Here is a 16,259-nt window from a genome sequence, read left to right on the forward strand (position 1 = left end):
GGCATCACACCTCAAACCTTCTCTCTCTCTCTCCCTCTTCATTAGCAAATCACCTGAAACCAGGGCACGTCTTTTCAGGAGAAAAGGAGGGCTGCAGATGCTGGAGATCAGAGTCGAGAGAGCGGTGCTGGAAAAGCTCAGCAGGTCAGGCAGCATCCGAGGAGCGGGAGAGTCGACGTTTCTGATGAAGGGCTTAACCTGCACATCCCTGGACACTATGGGACAGTTTAGCACGGTCAATCCACCCTAACCCGCACATCCCTGGGCATTATGGGACAATTTAGCACGGCCAATCCACCCTAACCCGCACATCCCTGGGCACTATGGGACAATTTAGCACGGCCAATCCACCCTAACCTGCACATCCCTGGACACAAGGGGCAATTTAGCACGGCCAATCCACCCTAACCTGCACATCCCTGGGCACTGTGGGATAATTTAGCACGGCCAATCCACCCTAACCCACACATCCCTGGACACTATGGGACAATTTAGCACGGCCAATCCACCCTAACCTGCACATCCCTGGGCACTGTGGGATAATTTAGCACGGCCAATCCACCCTAACCTACACATCCCTGGGCACTATGGGGCAATTTAGCACGGCCAATCCACCCTAACCTGCACATCCCTGGGCACTATGGGGCAATTTAGCACGGCCAATCCACCCTAACCTGCACATCCCTGGGCACTATGGGACAATTTAGCACGGCCAATCCACCCTAACCCTCACATCCCTGGGCACTATGGGACAATTTAGCACGGCCAATCCACCCTAACCTGCACATCCCTGAGCACTATGGGACAATTTAGCACGACGGCCAATCCACCCTAAACTGCACATCTTTGGACCGTGAGAGGAAACAGAAGCATCCAGAGGAAACCCACGTGGACACGTGGAGAATGTGCAAACTCCACACAGACAATCACCCGAGGGTGGAATCGAACCCAGATCCCTAGCACCATGAGGCAGCCGTGCTAACCACTGAGCCAACCTGCCACCCAATATGTTCTTGGGTTTTGTGACCTGGAATTTTTCCAACAGCAGAGGGCACCATCAGGGGGTGGCAACAATTTAGTGATATTATTGCTGTTAATCCAGTGACCCAGATAATGTTCTGGGGATTCAGGAGATGGTGGAATTTGAATTCAAAAATCGAATCTGGAATTAAGAGTCTGATGATGATCCATAAATCCATTGTCGATTGTTGGGAAAATCCCATCTGGTTCACTAATGTCCTTCAGGGACGGAAACTGCCATCGTTACCTGGTCTGGCCTACACGTGACTCCAGACCCACAGCAATAGGGTTGACTCTCAATTGCCCACTGGGCAATTAGGGATGAGCAATAAATGCTGGGCCCAGTCAGTGACGCCCTCAACCCATGAATTAATTTTTTTTAAAAGCCCAATTTCAGTTCTCTGGGTTGTTGGTTAACAGTAACTTCATATAACTCGCAATCCAGACGCCTGAGCTCGTAACAATGAAAACAGAAAGTCCTGAAGAAACTGAGCAGATCTTTGGAGAGAGGGTGGGAGGGGACAGAGAGACAGAGAGAGAGAGAGACAGAGAGAGAGAGAGAGGGACAGAGAGAGGGAGAGAGACAGAGAGAGAGGGGGGGGGACAGAGAGAGGGAGAGAGACAGAGAGAGAGGGGGGACAGAGAGAGGGAGAGAGAGAGAGACAGAGAGAGGGAGAGAGACAGAGAGAGAGAGAGAGACAGAGAGAGAGGGGGACAGAGAGAGGGAGAGAGAGAGAGACAGAGAGAGGGAGAGAGACAGACAGAGAGGGAGAGAGAGAGAGAGACAGAGAGAGGGAGAGAGACAGAGAGAGGGGGGACAGAGAGAGGGAGAGAGAGAGAGAAAGAGAGAGAGGGGGTCAGAGAGAGGGAGAGAGACAGAGAGAGAGAGGGACAGAAAGAGGGAGAGAGAGAGAGAGGGACAGAGAGAGGGAGGGAGAGAGAGAAAGAGAGAGAGGGGGTCAGAGAGAGGGAGAGAGACAGAGAGAGAGAGGGACAGAAAGAGGGAGAGAGAGAGAGGGACAGAGAGAGGGAGAGAGAGAGAGAGAGAGAGGGACAGAAAGAGGGAGAGAGAGAGAGGGACAGAGAGAGGGAGAGAGAGAGAGGGGGGGACAGAGAGAGAGAGAGAGACAGAGAGAGAGGGACAGAGAGAGGGAGAGACATAGAGAGAGGGACAGAGAGAGAGAGAGGGACAGAGAGAGGGAGAGACTTAGAGAGAGAGAGACAGAGAGAGACAGAGAGAGAGACAGAGTGAGAGACAGAGAGACAGAGACAGAGAGAGAGGGGGATAGAGAGCGAGGGGGACAGAGAGAGAGACAGAGAGAGAGAGAGAGAGGGGGGGGACAGAGAGAGGGAGAGAGACAGAGAGAGAGAGAGAGGGACAGAGTAAGGGAGAGAGAGAGAGACAGAGAGACAGAAAGAGAGAGGGAGAGAGATAGTCAGAGAGACAGAAAGAGAGAGGGACAGAGAGAGGGAGAGAGAGAGAGAGAGTCGGGGTTTCAAGTCCCACTGTGAGTTGGATGGGCTCAGTAGGTGGGGTTTGAATTTGTTTTAATAAAACTGCAAACGAAAGTCCACCTCAGCAATAGTGACTGTGATGACAATCCTACCACAATCCTTGAATGTCCCTGTTTTCTTGGCTCAGCAAATCCTCCTCAGCTACTCCCTCTTAACGTGCAGATGAGCTACTTGATTTCTGAGCAGAAATGTGCTGACCACATCCTCTGAAAGAGTTGAAACAAAAAACCACAACCCCTGGCTGCTTCTTGCAAGGACCACAACGCAGAGTGCCCTCCTTTCTGTAAAAACAAACTAACAACTCTGAAGGAGTGAGAGGTGCTGCATGTGACAGACAGGATGTAGGCTAGCTCAGCTGTTAAGAGCTAACCACACTAGGCAGTGGTTCTGGAGTCACGTGGAGACCAGAACGGGGAAGGGTGGCAGATTTCCCTTCCCCGAAGGGCATTAGTGAACCAAAAGTAAAACTAAAGATGCTGCAAATCTGTATCACAAGCAGAAACTCAGCAGGATCTGGCAGCTTCTGTGGGATAGAAAATAGAATTAATGTTTCAGGGTTAGAGAATCTTGTTCAGAACTGTTTGTAGCTAGGGATAGGCTGGTATACATGCTAGAGAAGGAGATCGAGCCTTGAGGGGGAGAGAGAGAGAGAGAGAGAGAGAGAGAACAGCAGTTGGACAGACAACAGGCTGGGTCATGGTCAACCTGGGAGAATCAGTGGCTGCTAATGGCGACCGTTCATGGCTGACAATGGGACGCTGTGTGGTAGCAATGTGTGATGGTGAGGCCTGGTGTGTGGGGGTTGGGGTAAGAGTGTGGGAGAAGGTGCTCAGGTCTTTAAATGATTGATCCCGATATTGAGTCCTGAGGGCTGCTGGAACCCCCCCCAAGCGGAAAATGAGGTGCGGTTCTTCCAGCTTGCACTGAGCTTCACTGGAGCAAACCAGAAGCAGCAGAGATGTTGGCCAGGGAACACGGGGGTATGTCAAAGATGCATTTCCCACGAGGCTAATCACTAAGCCACCGTGCCACCCCTTAGGGTGATTGTCAGTGTGGAGTTTGCCCGTGTCTGTGTGGGTTTCCTTCGGGTGCTCTGGTTTACTCCCACAGTCCAAAGATGTGCAGGTTAGGGTGGATTGGCCGTGCTAAATTGTCCCATAGTGCCCAGGGATGTGCAGGTTAGGGTGGATTGGCCGTGCTAAATTGTCCCATAGTGCCCAGGGATGTGCAGGTTAGGGTGGATTGGCCATGCTAAATTGTCCCATAGTGCCCAGGGATGTGCAGGTTAGGGTGGATTGGCCGTGCTAAATTGTCCCATAGTGCCCAGGGATGTGCAGGTTAGGGTGGATTGGCCTTGCTAAATTGTCCCATGGTGTCCAGGAATGTGCAGGTTAGGGTGGATTGGCCGTGCTAAATTGTCCCATCGTGCCCAGAGTTGTGCAGGTTAGGATGGATTGGCCATGATAAATTGTCCCATAGTGCCCAGGGATGTGCAGGTTAGGGTGGATTGGCCGTGCTAAATTGTCCCATAGTGCCCAGGGATGTGCAGGTTAGGGTGGATTAGCCGTGCTAAATTGTCCCATAGTGCCCAGGGATGTGCAGGTTAGGGTGGGTTGGCTGTGCTAAATTGTCCCATAGTGCCCAGGGATGTGCAGGTTAGGGTGGATTGGCCGTGCTAAATTGTCCCATAGTGCCCAGGGATGTGCAGGTTAGGGTGGATTGGCCGTGCTAAATCACCCCATAGTGCCCAGGGATGTGCAGGTTAGGGTGGATTGGCCGTGCTAAATTGTCCCATGGTGCCCAGGGATGTGCAGGTTAGGTCTGGTGGAAATACAGGATAATGGGTTGGGGAAATGGGTCTGCGTGGATTGCATTTTGGATGGTCAGTGTGGACTTGTTGGGCCGAAGGGCCTGTTTCCACACTGTGGGGAATCTATGATTCTAGGCTGGAATCGAACCATGGATCCTGAGACAACAATGTTAACCGCTGAGCCAACCATGACAAACACATCCTTTTCAAATAGGGTGTGGACATGCTGCTGCTTTCCTTAACTCTATTCTCCCTCAACGTATCGACCATCAAAATAACTAGGTTCATGAATATACACTCAACTGATCCAAAGAGGCATCTCATCGGAAAAGGCCCTTAATGCCATTTCCACCATTCAGTGAGATGATGGTACAGAGTCATAGAGATGTACAGCACGGAAACAAACCCTTCGGCCCAACCCATCCATGCCGACCAGATATCCCAACCCAATCTAGTCCCACCTGCCAGCACCCAGCCCTTATCCCTCCAAACCCTTCCTATTCATATACCTATCCAAATGCCTCTTAAATATTGCAATTGTACCAGCCTCCACCACTTCCTCTGGCAGCTCATTCCATACACGTACCACCCTCTGTGTGAAAATGTTGCCTCTTGGGTCTCTGTTACATCTTTCCCCTCTCACCTGAAACCTATGCCAATCCATGCCCCTCATAATTTTGTAAACCTCTATAAGGTCTCCCCTCAGCCTCGACGCTTCAGGGAAAACATCTGAGGCCTAACTTTACTTGCCTGCCTTTAAGCTGCAAACCTGAATATCTTCTGCTTGGCAAGCACTTATCTGCCTCAGATTTAAAATTAAAAACTGACTCAGCGTTCAGTGCCATTTGTGGAAGAGCATTCCAAACCTCTCCCACCCTTTGTGTGTCGAAGTGCTTCCTAACGCCTCTCCTGAACGAGTCTGGCCCTCATTCTCAGACTCTGCCTCCTAGTTCTAGAAACCCCCGCCAGTGGAAATGGTTTCTCTTTATCTACCCTGTCTTTTCCTGTTAATATCTTCGACCAGATCACCCCTTAACCTTCTGAAGAAACCAGGCCTCCTCTGTATAACTTAACCCCTGAAGACCGAGTATCATTCTTGTAAACGTAACTTAGCCCCTCTTCAAGGCCAATCTTCAAAGACCGCGAAATATATAAGTCAGTAACTTCCTTGATTATTTTCTGCCATAGAGTCATAGAGCACGGAAACAGACCCTTCGGCCCAACCAGTCCGTGCCAACCTCAATCCCAAACTAAACTAGTCCCACCTGCCTGCTCCTGGCCTATCTCCCTCCAAGCCTTTCCCATTCATGTCCTGATCCAAATGTCTCTCAAACGTGTTGTAACTGTCCCCACACCCACCGCTTCCTTAGGAAGGTCATTCCACACACGAACCACCCTCTGCGTTAAAAAGTTGCCCCACGCCCTTTTAAAATCTCTCTCCTCTCGCCTTAAAAAATACGCCCCCCTTGTCTTGAAATCCCCCACTCGAGGGAGACGATGTTGCCGGGTGTGAAAGGTTTAAGTGATAAGGAAAGGCTGGTTAGACTGAGACACTGGAGAGCAGGAGTTGGAGAGGTGACCTGATCAAAGCTTAGAAAACAATGAAGGGGTATAGATAGAGTTAATGGTAATTGTCTTTTCACTAGCTTGGGGGAGTTTCAAGAAGACGGGGCACATTTTTTTAAGGTGAGAGGGGAGAGATTTTTTTAAAAAGGACTTGAGAGGCAAATCTTTTACACAGAGGGTGGTCCGTGTGTGGAATGAGCATCCTGAGGAAGTGTTGGATATGGGCACAGTTGTAACGTGTTAAGGAATTAATGGCTACGGGGAGAGTGCGGGTAAATGGCGTTGAAATGCCCATCAGCCATGATTGAATGGCGGAGTGGACTCGATGGGCCGAATGGCCTTACTTCCACTCCTATGTCTTATGGTATGAAAGACGTTTGGATGGATACATGAAGAGGAAAGGTTCAGAGGGATATGGGACAGGAGCAGGCAGGTGGGAACTAGTTTAGTTTGGGATTATGTTGGGCATGGGCTGGTTGGGCCGAAGGGTCTGTTTCTGTATTCTATGACTCTATGACACCTGCCGTTCACCTTATTTACGTCCCTCATGATGTTATAGACCTCCTACACTCCAGTGAAAAAGTCCCTGCCTATCCAGCCTCTTCTTATAACTCCAACCTTCAATGCCTGGCAACATCCTGGTAAATCTCTTCTGAGCCCTCTCCAGTTTAATAATACCCTTCCTATAACAGGGAGACCACAACTGGACAGAGTCCTCCAGAAGAGGCCTCCCCCGTACAATCTCAACATGACGTCCCAACCCCTATAACTCAAAAGTCTGAGTAATGAAGGACAAGCCTTTGTAATTTACAAGCTCTTTGTAATTTTATGTTGTCCTCTCCACCATCTAATGTGTCGTCAGTCACCAGACTATTATCATTTAATAACCTCACTTTCGAAAGTAAGTCATTCACAGGATCAAGCAGTTGCTGATTGGCCTTGAATTTCTTGCTAATCTCGACAAAAGACTTCTGTTTTTTTTTCCCATTCTTCCTGCCCTATTGCACAGTTTCACATTTCCTCGTATTGCTATCACATTTGATTTCTAAACTGGATCACCCAATTTGCCCTAAACGTTTGCAAAACTGGGGCGAAACATCTCTCAGCAGAAGTTCCAGGTCGGTGGGTTGAAGGTTTCAGGTTCCAAATCAATGCAGACCAACCTTTAAATTGCAATTGACTGGTGTAAACTGAAGTCCAGCTTTTGGAAATTAATTGTTAGTCATTGAAAGTCGTTCAAGGTTAACATGCGGGTTCAGCTGGCAGTTACGAAGGTAAATGCGATGTTAGCATTCATTCCGAGAGGGTTAGAATGCAAGAACAGGGATAGAACATAGAACATGGGACATTCCAGCTCAGTACAGGCCCTTTGGCCCTCGATGTTGCGCCGACCTGTCAATCTGAAGCCCATCCAACCGACACTATTCCATGTACGTCCATATGCTTGTCCAATGACGACTTAAATGTACTTAAAGTCGGCGAATCCACTACCGTTGCAGGCAAAGCATTCCATCCCCTTACTACTCTCTGAGTAAAGAAACTACCTCCGACATCTGCCCTATATCTATCACCCCTCACTTTAAAGTTGTGTCCCCTCGCGTTCGCCGTCACCATACTTGGAAAAAGACTCTCCCTGTCCACCCTATCTAACCCTCTGATTATCTTATATGTCTCTATTAAGTCACCTCTCAACCTTCTTCTCTCCAACAAAAACAGCCTCAAGTCCCTCAGCCTTTCCTCGTAAGACCTTCCCTCCAGACCAGGCAATATCCTAGTAAATCTCCTCTGCACCCTTTCCAAAGCTTCCACATCCTTCTTATAACGCGGTGACCAGAACTGTACACAATACTCCAAGTGCAGCCGCACCAGAGTTTTGTACAGCTGCAGCATAACCTCATGGTTCTGGAACTCGATCCCTCTATTAATAAAAGCTAAAACACTATATGCCTTCTTAACAACCCTGTCAACCTGGTGGCAACTTTCAAGGATCTGTGTACCTGGACACCGAGATCACTCTGCTCATCTACATTACCAAGAATCTTACCATTAACCCAGTATTTTGCATTCCAGTTACTCCGACCAAAGTGAATCACCTCACACTTGTCTGCATTAAACTCCATTTGCCACCTCTCAGCCCCAGCTCTGCAGCTTATCTATGTCTCTCAGTAACCTACAACATCCTTCGCCACTATCCACATCTCCACCGACTTTAGTGTCGTCTGCAAATTTACTGACCCACCCTTCTACACCCTCATCCAGGTCGTTTATAAAAATGACGAACAGCAGTGGACCCAACACCGACCCTTGTGGTACACCACTGGTAACTGGACTCCAAGATTTCCCATCAACCACCACCCTCTGTCTTCCTTCAGCAAGCCAATTACTGATCCAAATTGCTACATCTCCCATAATCCCATTCCTCTGCATTTTGTACAATAGCCTACTGTGGGGAACCTTATCGAACGCCTTGCTGAAATCCATATACACCACATCAACCGGTTTACTCTCATCTACCTGTTTGGTCACCTTCTCAAAGAACTCAATAAGGTTTGTGAGGCACAACCTACTCTTCACAAAACCGTGCTGACTATCCCTAATCAAATTATTCTTTTCTAGATGATTATAAATCCTCTCTCTTATAACCTTTTCCAACACTTTACCAACAACTGAAGTAAGGCTCACTAGTCTATAATTACCAGGGTTGTCTCTACTCCCCTTCTTGAACAGGGGAATCACATTTGCTATCCTCCAGTCTTCTGGCACTATTCCTGTAGACAATGTACTGCTGAGGCTGTGTGAGGCTCTGGTCAGAATGCATTTGGAATATTGTGAGCTGTTTCGGACCCCATAACTAAGGAAGGGTGTGCTGGCCTTGGAGGGAGGGGTTCAGAGGGGGTTTACAAGAATGATCCCGGAGGTGAAGGGCTTGACATATGGGGAGTGGTTGAGGACCCTGGGTCTGTACCCAATGGGGTTTAGAATGATGACGGGTGCTGGTGGGGGTAGAGGGGGGGGGGAAAATCAGATTGACACTTACAGGAGGAGTATTTGCCAAGCAACCCAACAAGTCCAACTCTCTGAGGAGCATCCCTACCCTTTCCCTGCCTTTCCCATGGCTTAGCCACACATCCCTGGACACTATGGGCAACTTAGCACAGCCAATCCAGAAGCCAGAGGAAACCCACACAGACGCGGGGAGAACGTGCAAACTCCACACAGACCTCGCCCTGAGGCTGGAATCGAACCCAGGTCCCTGGCACTGGGAGGCAGTAGCGCTAACCACTGAGACACCGTGCCACCTATTGAGTGGCCTGGATAGAGTGGACATGGAGAAGTTGTTTCCACCGGTCAGAGAGACTGGAGCCTGAGGCCACAGCCTCAGGGTGAAGGGATAGACAGAGATGAGGGGGGAGTTTCTTCAGCCGGAGGGTGGGGAGTCTGTGGAACTGATTGGGCACAGAGGACTGTGGAGGGTAAGTCTCTGAGTGTCTTTGAAACAGAGACAGATAGGTTCTGGATTAGCCTGGGGGTTCGAGGGTTACAGGGAGACGGCAGGACAATAGGGTTGAGGAACATATCAGCCATGTTCGAATGGCGGGGCAGACCTGATGGACCTCATTCTGTTCCTAAACATCATGTTCTTATGGAACAACCGATGCTACCCTCTCAGAAATAATGTACGATGGTCTGAGAAGAGAAGAGGGGGTTATTTTCTGTTCAGAGATATTATTGCACACTTCTGGAGCAGGTGGGCTGTTGGCTCAGAGGTGGGGACACTGAAATTCGAGACGTTAGTCTGTGAGGAGCGAAAAGAGAGCAGCGTTACGACAGCCGTGAAAGCGAACGGACGACAGGGCTGTTGGTTCCCTCCGTCTTGAGCTGAGGCAGAACGCCAGTAAATTAACAAACATGTTTCCCTCCGCAAAGGCTGGGCCGAAACGAGAAAAGACAGCTGGGGACAGTGGACGTTACCTGCGAGAGTTAATCAGAATCACCAGGCATCTGAAGAGGAGTCCGAATGAACAGAGGCGAGCGGTTCAAACAGCTACATTTCCTCTTTCTGTTTATCATGTGGGAGGTTGCTTAAAAAGGAACTGGCCTCAGGGCACTTAATTATCCTACACCAACACCACTTCGATCAGAGATAACAGAGGAAAGAAAGACAAATTCTGAATGATTTCCTTTTCACAAGTCCTAATGTTAAGCACCAAACCAGACCTCCCCCACTCCGCAAAACATTATAAAGAGAAAGCCGGGACCCGAACTTTTATATGTATTTAAAGGCAAGTGTGAGGTGTTGTGTTCCAAATCGCTGGAAACACTCAGCAGGTCTGGCAACATCTGTGGAGAGAAATCAGAGTTGACGTTTCGGGTCCAGAGAGCCTTCCTCAGACCTTTTACACTATTCACAGTTCTTTCACTTACTAATGTGTTGTAGATGTCCACCCTTAGGCTTTAACCTAAATACACTCTATTCTTACAATGCTGAGGCTGGCACGGTGGCTCAGTTGGTACTGATGCCTCACGGGACCAGGGACCTGGGTTCGATTCCCGACTCGGGGCGATTGTCTGTGTGGAGTTTGCACATTCTCCCTGTGTCTGCGTGGGTTTCCTCCCACAGTCCAAAAAATGTGCAGGTTAGGGTGGATTGGCCGTGCTAAATTGTCCCATAGTGCCCAGGGATGTGCAGGTTAGGGTGGATTGGCCGTGCTAAATTGTCCCATAGTGCCCAGGGATGTGCAGGTTAAGGTGGATTGGCCATGCTAAATTGTCCCATAGTGCCCAGGGATGTGCAGGTTAGGATGGATTGGCCGTGCTAAATTGTCCCATATTGTCCAGGGATGTGCAGGTTAGGGTGGACTGGCCGTGCTAAATTGTCCCATAGTGCCCAGGGATGTGCAGGTTAGGGTGGATTGGCCATGCTAAATTGTCCCATAGTGTCCAGGGATGTGCAGGTTAGGATGGATTGGCCGTGTGAAATTGTCTCATAGTGCTCAGGGATGTGCAGGTTAGGGTGGATTGGCCGGGCGAAATTGTCCCATAGTGCTCAGGGATGTGCGGGTTAGGGTGGATTGGCCGTGCGAAATTGTCCCATAGTGCCCATGGATGTGCAGGTTAGGGTGGATTGGCCGTGCTAAATTGTCCCATAGTGTCCAGGGATGTGCAGGTTAGGGTGGATTGGCCGTGCTAAATTGTCCCATAGTGCCCAGGGATGTGCAGGTTAGGGTGGATTGGCCGTGCTAAATTGTCCCATAGTGTCCAGGAATGTGCAGGTTACGATGGATTGGCTGTGCTAAATTGTCCCATAGTGCCCATGGATGTGCAGGTTAGGGTGGATTGGCCGTGCTAAATTGTCCCATAGTGCCCAGGGATGTGCAGATTAGGGTGGATTGGCCGTGCTAAATTGTCCCATAGTGTCCAGGGATGTGCAGGTTAGGGTGGATTGGCCGTGTGAAATTGTCTCATAGTGCCCAGGGATGTGCAGGTCAGGGTGGATTGGCCGCGCTAAATTGTCCCATAGTGCCCAGGGATGTGCAGGTCAGGGTGGATTGGCCGTGCTAAATTGTCCCACAGTGCCCAGGAATGTGCATGTTAGGGTGGATTGGCTGTGCTAAATTGTCCCATAGTGCCCAGGGATGTGCAGATTAGGGCGGATTGGCCGTGCTAAATTGTCCCATAGTGTCCAGGGATGTGCAGATTAGGGTGGATTGGCCGTGCTAAATTGTCCCATATTGTCCAGGGATGTGCAGATTAGGGTGGATTGGCCGTGCTAAATTGTCCCATAGTGTCCAGGGATGTGCAGGTTAGGGTGGATTGCCGTGTGAAATTGTCTCATAGTGCTCAGGGATGTGCAGGTTTGGGTGGATTGGCCGTGCTAAATTGTCCCATAGTGTCCAGGGATGTGCAGGTTAGGGTGGATTGGCCGTGCTAAATTGTCCTATAGTGTCCAGGGATGTGCAGGTTAGGGTGGATTGGCCGTGCTAAATTGTCCCATAGTGCCCAGGGATGTGCATGTTAGGGTGGATTGGCCGTGCTAAATTGTCCCATAGTGCCCAGAGATGTGCATGTTAGGGTGGATTGGCCGTGCTAAATTGTCCCATAGTGCCCAGGGATGTGCAGGTTAGGGTGGGTTGGCCGTGCTAAATTGTCCCATAGTGCCCAGGGATGTGCAGGTTAGGGTGGACTGGCCGTGCTAAATTGTCCCATAGTGCCCAGGGATGTGCAGGTTAGGGTGGATTGGCCGTGCTAAATTGTCCCATAGTGCCCAGGGATGTGCATGTTAGGGTGGATTGGCCGTGCTAAATTGTCCCATAGTGCCCAGGGATGTGCATGTCAGGGTGGATTGGCCGTGCTAAATTGTCCCATAGTGCCCAGGGATGTGCAGGTTAGGGTGGATTGGCCGTGTTAAATTGTCCTATAGTGTCCAGGGATGTGCAGGTTAGGGTGGATTGGCCGTGCTAAATTGTCCCATAGTGCCCAGGGATGTGCAGGTCAGGGTGGATTGGCCGTGCTAAATTGTCCCATAGTGCCCAGGGATGTGCAGTTTAGGGTGGATTGGCCGTGCTAAATTGTCCCATAGTGTCGGGAATACTGTAAGCACTTTGGAGCCCCATAATCCAAGGAAGAATGTTGGAGGGGGCTCAGAGGAGGTTTACAAGAAGGAACCCGGGATGAAGGGCTTGTCACACGGGGAATGGTTGAGGAGTCCGGGTTCTGTACCCGATGGGGTTTAGAACGATGATGGAGGGTTGGGGGCGGTGGTGGGGGGGCGGGGGGCGTGGAATTGGTTTGAAACATACAGAATACCGAGAGGCCTGGGACAGAGTGGGGGGGTGGGGAAGATGTTTCCACCGCCCAGAGAGACGAGGAACCCAAGGGCACAGCCTCAGGGTGAAGGGATGGACTGAGGTGGGGAGGAATTTCTCCAGCCAGAAGGTGGGGACTCTGTGGGACTCATGGCCCCAGAGGGGTGTGGAGGGGAAGACATGGAGTGTCTTTAAGGACAGAGAGAGAGAGAGATAGGTTCCTGATTGGTGAGGGGGATTAAGAGTTATGGGGAGAATACAGAAGAATAAGGTTGAGACATATACCAGCCAGCATTGAAGGGGAGAGCAGACTGGATGGGCTGAATGGCCTGTACCCACCCCTATATCGTATGATCTTCACAACCACATAATCTCAGCTTGGACTGGTTGGACTGAAGGGATTTTTTGTGTTTTATGACTCTGTGTCCCAATGCACTGTCCAGCTAATCAGATATCTTTTGAAGTCTGGTCAGAATTGAACACAGTATCTCAAAGGTTACCTCAGCAATGTCCTGTACAGCCACAACTGCTACACTCTGGCAGTGGCTGGTCCTAAGGATCAATGTAAAGGAGGAGAGAGAGAGACAGGTGGAGAGATTTAAGGAGAAATTTCCAGAGCTTAGGGGCCAGGCAGCTAAAGACTTGGAGAAAGTGAGGACTACAAATGCTGGAAATTGGAGTGTGGTGCTGGAAAAGCACAGCAGGTCAGGCAGCATCCGAGGAGCAGGAGAATCAACGTTCCGGGCATAAGGTTTGCATCAGGAGTCCTGATGAAGGGCTTTTGCCTGAAACGTCGATTTACAAAATCATGAGGGGCATGGATAGGGTAAATAAGCAAAGTCTTTTTCCTGGGGTGGGGGAGTCCAGAACTAGAGGGGCATAGGTTTAGGGTGAGAGGTGAAAGATATAAAAGAGACCTAAGGGGCAACTTTTTCACAGAGGGTGGTATGTGTATGGAATGAGCTGCCAGAGGAAGAGGTGGAGGCTGGTACATTTGCAACATTTTAGAGGCACTTGGATAGTTGTATGAATAGGAAGGATTTGGAGGGATATGGGCCGGGTGCTGGCAGGTGGAACTAGATTGGGTTGGGAGATCTGGTCGGCATGGACGGGTTGGGCCGAAGGGTCTGTTTCCGTGCTGTACATCTCTATGACTCTATAAATCATTGGTGGTAACGTAAAAATACCATGTCATTAACCTCCTATGGGGAAAAGGATTTTTTAATGAATTCGATCAGATTATTCAACTTAATATCCAGTTTGGTTGATGGAGGTTATTGTACTGAGGGAACGAAACAATGTTTAGTTTTCCTTTTTCGCCTTTGTGGCACAGTCTATAATCCAACACGTCCTTGGAGACCCAATAAACATCATTCCAGGGCTTCAGGATTTAACAAGTCCAGGCAACAACTCATCGGGAGGTCTGGAAGGTTCGCCTTCTTAACAACAGCCTCCTCACCCGACAATCCTGCCAGTAATTGCAGAAGGTTATGACCAGGTAGACGGCGTATGAAGTAAGGTGGGTGTAGAGAGCGAAAAGGTACAGGGATCTATCACAGAATTCGGGAGAGTCTCGGCTGTCATAGTCTGGCTCATGGATGGAGTAGATGAGGGCATTTCCTGCGTTAAAATGGAAGAGAAGGACATGGTTAAAGATCATTCAAATGGCACCTCCATTGAGTTCAGTCAATGGGGGAATGTCAGTCCATCCTGTCCAGAGCTCTGTGTACTTTTGGATACTCTTATTGCTAAAAAAAAGTGTCAGTGGAGGCTGCACTCCCTCCTCTCGCTAAATTAACAAGATTTTTCGCAGCTTTTGACATAGCCACTGAAGCAGTTTTGAGGCACATTGCTCTGACATTGGGAGACTTTCTGTCTCGCCAGGTCACACACAATCCTGTCCAAGAACTGCCTTCCCCTCGTCATTTGGTCAACTCCACTTCTTTACTCATCCACAGGACCTGGGCGTCACTGGCTGGGCCCAGCATTATCGCCCGTCCCTTGCTACCCCCCTGAGCAGGTGGGGGTGAGCTGCCTTCTTGAACCGCTACAGTCCCACGTGCTGTAGGGACAACCACACAGCACCGAACAGCAAGGGATGCTGGGTACACTGGCCAAGTAAAACTCTGTAGTCACTAAAACCCACACGCCGGGACACAGTGCTGCTAGGGAAGGGTGCTCCAGGATTCTGGGTCATGATCAGAGTGGTGCTGGAAAAGCACAGCAGGTCAGGCAGCATCTGAGGAGCAGGAGAATCAACATTTCAGGCAAAAGTCCTTCATCAGGAAACTCCAGGATTCAGACCCAGCGACACTGAAGGAAGGGCAATATATTTCCAAGTCAGGATGGTGAGGGGGGTGGGGGGAACTTGTGGTGTTCCCATTGAATCTTCTGCCCTTGCGCTTCTAGCTGCAAGAGGTGTGGGTTTGGAAGGTGCTGTTTAAGGTGCCTTGGTGAATTTTTGCAGTGTATCTTGTGGTTGGTACACACTGTTGTGACTGAGTGTCGCTCCCTAACCTTGCTGGCCGTGGGTATCCCTACACCAAATGACTTCAGTGGTGACTCAAGAAGGCCGTTGACCACCGCCTTTCTGCAGGGGCAATTAGGGACGGCAAATACGCGCTAGGCCCAGCTAGCAATGCCCTCAACTCAAGAGTGAAGTGATAGCAACTCTTGCCCCTTAAAGCAATGCGTCCGCGAAGGGAATAATGATAACTTGTTTCTGGGATGCGACCGTTGCTGGAAAATTGGGAAGGGATTTTTGACCGGGAAACCGGCGAAATGGCAATGTGTTTCTGAGCTGTGTTCATTCAGAGTGGATGTCAGTAGGATGCTGCATACTGAGGGGATGTGGGTGGAGTTGTGACACACGATCAACCCTGATCTTGTTGAATAGAGAACTCTTCCAGCCCCCCCCCCCCCACCATTTTGCACTTTTCATTCACATATATGTTCCCGTTGCACCTACCCTCACTGTTTTACCAAGCCATGAATGGAGCTCATTTAGGAACTTCATAGAGTTATACAGCACGGAAACAGACCCTTCGGTCCGACTCATCTGTGCTGACCGGACATCCCAATCTGACCTAGCCATCCAGATGCTATTCAAACCGTGGCCTAACCAATAGGAGGCTGCAACATGACCTCCCAACTCCGATACTCGGGCGACACGGTGGCTCAGTGGTTAGCACGGCTGCCTCACGGCGCCAGGGACCCGGGTTCGATCCCACCCCTCGGGTGACTGACTGTGTGGAGTTTGCACATTCTCCCCGTGTCTGTGTGGGTTTTCTCCGGGTGCTCCGGTTTCCTCCCACAGTCCAAAAATGTACAGGTTAGGGTGGATTGGCCGTGCTAAATTGTCCCATAGTGCCCAGGGATGGTACAGGTTAGAGTGGATTGGCCGTGCTAAATTGTCCCATAGTGCCCAGGGATGTGCAGGTTAGGGTGGATTGGCCGTGCTAAATTGTCCCATAGTGCCCAGGGATGGTACAGGTTAGAGTGGATTGGCCTTGCTAAATTGTCCCACAGTGCCCAGGGATGTG

The 16,259-nt window shown here is 50.0% G+C and overlaps 1 protein-coding gene across 3 annotated transcripts in view; it reads right to left on the minus strand.

Annotated features, from left to right (window-relative positions):
- The window catches only part of LOC140492532 (transmembrane protein 272-like), a 25,129-nt gene extending 15,087 nt beyond the window's left edge, over positions 1-10,042 (minus strand). Inside the window, exon 1 of one of the 3 annotated variants that reach the window (XM_072591461.1) lies at positions 9,884-10,042. The gene's annotated coding sequence lies outside the window, so the exon portion shown is untranslated. Of the gene's footprint in view, positions 1-2,627; positions 2,798-5,220; positions 5,242-9,883 lie in introns of those variants that run through there. The other 2 variants (XM_072591463.1, XM_072591462.1) reach the window with 2 other exon arrangements.
- Between the last annotated feature and the right edge of the window lie 6,217 nt (positions 10,043-16,259).

This window comes from Chiloscyllium punctatum, chromosome 21 (assembly GCF_047496795.1).
Source record: "Chiloscyllium punctatum isolate Juve2018m chromosome 21, sChiPun1.3, whole genome shotgun sequence".
Taxonomy (NCBI): Eukaryota; Metazoa; Chordata; class Chondrichthyes; order Orectolobiformes; family Hemiscylliidae; genus Chiloscyllium; species Chiloscyllium punctatum.